This window comes from Marmota marmota, unplaced genomic scaffold (genome assembly GCF_001458135.2).
Source record: "Marmota marmota marmota unplaced genomic scaffold, marMar, whole genome shotgun sequence".
NCBI lineage: Eukaryota > Metazoa > Chordata > Mammalia > Rodentia > Sciuridae > Marmota > Marmota marmota.
Genome location: NW_026000108.1, coordinates 49,438,736 through 49,443,015, shown reverse-complemented (window position 1 = coordinate 49,443,015; position 4,280 = coordinate 49,438,736).

The window sequence follows — 4,280 nt, the reverse complement described above, 5'->3', positions numbered from 1 at the left end:
TTTTTTTTTTTTTTTTTTTTTTTTTTTTTTTTTTTTTTTTTTTGGTTTATTGTATTTTTCATTTCAAGGATTTCTGTGTTTTTTTTTTTTTTATCCCAAGTCTCTATCTCTTACTTGAAGTAATCTTTTGATACCTGTATTTGCTCTCTTATCTCTTTGTTGGAGTGATCAATTTTTGCCTGTATTTGCTCATTTAGGTCATTCTTTAATTCACAGATCCTTTTAATTATGAACTTTCTAAACTCCTTCTCTGACATTTCATTAACTTCACTGTCCATGAGTTCTTTTATTATAGTGTCCTGGTTTGTTTGGAGCACTTTCCTCCCTTGTTTTTACATGTTGCCTGTGTGTCTTCTTTCTTGCAGTGTGGATCTGAGATATTACAGTTTCTACACTATATTCTTATAGTGCTCATGCAGATTGTCTGTACCTCACCTTGATGTTGGGATTCCAGACCCTGCTGGTGTCCCACAATGTATGCTACTGCAACTAAAGTTGGGGTGGCAATAGCCGAGATAATTCAAGATAATAGTTCAAGTGCCCCAAGATGAAAGCAATGTCTTACAGAGATGGAGCTGAAAGGGTGGGCCTCACACTCTCTTAGGGATGCCTGCTAGGCAGTGTCTGCTGTCAAAAAGTTAGGGGCTACTGCATGTGGAAGGCTATGTTAATGACTCCAGTGTCCCAAGTTAGAAGTGGGTTAGGCTTGGGCTCCCAGTTGCGGGTGGGGGGACTCAGACCTACCCTGAACCTGGGTCCTGTGCAAGTGGGTGTGGGTGGATCTAGGCTGGGCCTGGGCTCATGCTGTAGGTAGTCTGCTGGTTGGAAGATGCAGTCCTGTTCCAGAGGCTGGGCTCCAGCATGTATCTGCCCTGCTGGTGGAGGGATGGACCAGGGCCTACTATGAGCCTGGGACCCTCACAGGCCAGTTGCAGGGATCTGGGCCACTGGGATTGACCTCCCTCCGTAGTCTGCTGGTCAGAAGGGGTAGTCCTGTGCCAGAGGCTGGGCTCAGGTGGTTATCTGGAGGTGGAGGAATGGACTCAGGCTTACTGTGAGCCTAGGTCTCATGCAGGCTGGTGTGGGGGGATCTCTGATTTGAAGTTTTGATTGCATTTTTTAATTGAAATCATTTTACTCTTTTAACTCTGGGATTCTGTTCTATTTCATTGTTTCATTTTCTTTGCCACAATGTCCCCTTTGTCCATGTATTACTTTCCAAATTTCATTTAATATTTTAATCTTTATGTTTTTGTTGTTATCTTCTTTAAGGGGATTATAATTAATTTTTAATTAATTTTTTTTGCTGTCATTTCATAGAACTCCACCTCCCCAGCCTCTATTTTTCAGCTTTGCTAGTTTCTCTTATAGGTGTCATGATTTCCTGATTCTTTTAAGCCTATGCCATTACATTGGTTTAGATACATTTGAGGAGTTATTCATCTCTTCTGGATTTTTATCAAGTTATTTGTCAGAGATAAACCTTCCCTATGATTTGGGATGGACCAGCTTGCTGGCAAAGACCACAGGCATGCAGAGTTTTGTTGTTGTTGTTGTTCTCTAGATGGTTATTTGGCTTTGCCTTAATTATCAAGGGACTGTTAGTTGAGTTTTACTATTAGACAAGATTATGAGATAAGCTCTACAATCAGACAGAGCTTCTGACTGAATACTGCCATCACTGTTGAGCAGGCCATGCCTAATAACATATTTTTTTTTTGATCAAGTAGTACTGTGGCTCAAAGACTGGGCATAGTCACTTGTTCAGATGGACAGGACCAGTTGTTATATCCAGTAGACATGAACAGTTAAAGTTGGCCTTTTTTCCTATGTAGGACCTTGAGGTGGGCTTTAAGGCTGAGACAAGTAGTATTTAAACTCCAATTTGTGGCAGAACTAGACTTTGCTCTTTGCTGAAATGCCCTGTGGTGGTTGTCCTCATCCCTATATGGGACCTTGGGCTACAGTCTGAAGCTGGGCCAGGATACTGGTTTTTAGGTGTTAAAGCCAGGTAGAAAAGGTCCTATCACTTCTGGAAGCAAACAGAAGTGGCCAGGGCATTGTGGGTTGGCTATATTATTGGTTAGTAACTGCGATTGGTGTCATTCCTGGCACATACACAGTCACCACCATTATCTGTGCAACAGTCACTATGAGTTCTGACTTGTTGCTTTTTTTCTTCCTGACTTCAAGTTGTGTATTTATTTATTTATTTATATGGGGTGCTAAGGATCAAACCCAGGGCCTCCCACATGCTAGATGAGCACTCTACCGCTAAACTACAACCCCAGCCCCCTTTCAGGTGGTCTATTAATGCTATTATTCACTGTGTTTCCCATGAGGTAATACCAGAATGAGTTTTTCTGGAAAGCATCTGAAGAATTCTAATAAAGCTAGATGTCTACTTCTGATTCATTCTTTCCACTGCAGAAAGCATGAGAAGATAGTCCTTTTGCCTGTGCCAGCTTGGGGAAGAATAAAGGGCACCATAGTCAAAGATACCTTTTCTCTTAACTTTTTATTTTGCAATTTTGTTTGGTTCTTTAGTTTACTCAATTGTTTCAGTCTTATTCCTGAGTGTTGAGGTTTTCATGAAGGTGTTCCATCTGTAATTTCTATTTGTACTATCTATGAGGAAGGTAATGAACCCTATGACCTCCTATTTTGCCATCTTGCTTCCAAAGTTCATCCATTTTTCTAAAAAATAAAATTGCAATTAAAATTTTAATTTTTTTTAAAATTATCTTTTCCCCTTCCTTCTTACTGTCATATCCTGTTTTGGGTGTTAAAATAAATACTGATACAAACAGTGTATATTATGTTTTAGACATGAGGAGTTCCCTAAAAGCTCATGTGTGAAACAATGCAATAAAGTTCAACAATGAAACCAACTTGAATCTAATGTATGAAATATGATATATCAAGAGCTTTGTAATGTTTTGTGCCACAGTCTGGCTGGGCACAAAATCACGAGCCACTCAAGCAGGAACAAACTTTATTTTTTGAAACTGCCGCCAATGCCCCGTAAGTTCCCGGGAAGATTGCCAATCAAGGCACACGGTGTTCTCCTGGATCCCCAGAACCCAAGAGGAAGTTCCTCCTCCGGAATTCCCTCCTACCGCACTTCCCCAACCAATGGGAACTCTCCAGGCTGAGGTGGACAGCAGGAGTCCAATATCCATATGAATGCAAATCTTAACATAATCATATCATCTCAGTGGCTTGCTGGCATCACCTTTCAACCAAAAATGCCATGCATCATATTACTTGGCTGTGGCTCTTAGCAGTTTTGAACAACCAATAAAAAAAAAAAATTAAAAAAAAAGAAATGATTGGGTTATAGAAGCCTTAAATTAATCAGTCCATTAATCCCCTGATAGGGGTTAAGTGGGTGCAACTGTAGGCAAGGTAGATATGGCTAGGGGAGGTGGGTCTCTGAGTGTGTATCTTTAGGATATATATTTTGTTCCTAGAGAGCTGAGTCTCTCTTTCTGCTTCCTGGTGCCACATTCCAAGCTGCTTCCCTCCACCACACATTTCCACAATTATGTTCCACATCACCTTAGACCCTAAGGAAGGGAATCTACTGTCTATGGCTGAAACCTCTGAAACTAAGAGCCCCCAAATAAACTCTTCCTCCTCTAATTGTTGTCAGATCTTTGAGTCACAGCAACAACGCAATAACAACAACAAAAAAATAACTGACCAAAGCAATGTAGTCTATTTCTCTGTGTGCACATATATGTGGCTGTATAACATGCATTGTATGAGCATCTTTAAATTTTTTAGAAATTAACATATTTATATCTAAAGTAGTTGAATGCGCTTATAATTTCTTTAGCAGAATAAAAGTGCTGTAATTTCTCTGAATTTTTATTAATCTTAGTTTGAAATGCTATCTTATTATGTTTTCAGTTACATTCTTTTAATTCTAGGAAATTTCATCTCGTTTCAAATGAACTGCTTACATATTTTGCTCATCAATGGGTTAGCTTTCTTGTTTACTAACATTTAGTTTTTAAACTTATGATTACATATTTATAAATTTCTCTGAATCTGGAATTATATTTTAGTTTTCTGGTGTTCTTCATGAGGATTAGTTATTGTAAATTATTATGTAATCAAACCATTTAATATTTTACTTAAAAGATTTTGTTTTCGTATTGCATTTAAAAACATTTCTAATTTTATCAAGATAGTCACTTTTATTTTCTTCCTTTTAAATTGTGGTTTATAGTACATGTACACTTTTCCCCCATGAGAATAGTCTAGTTTTTCCA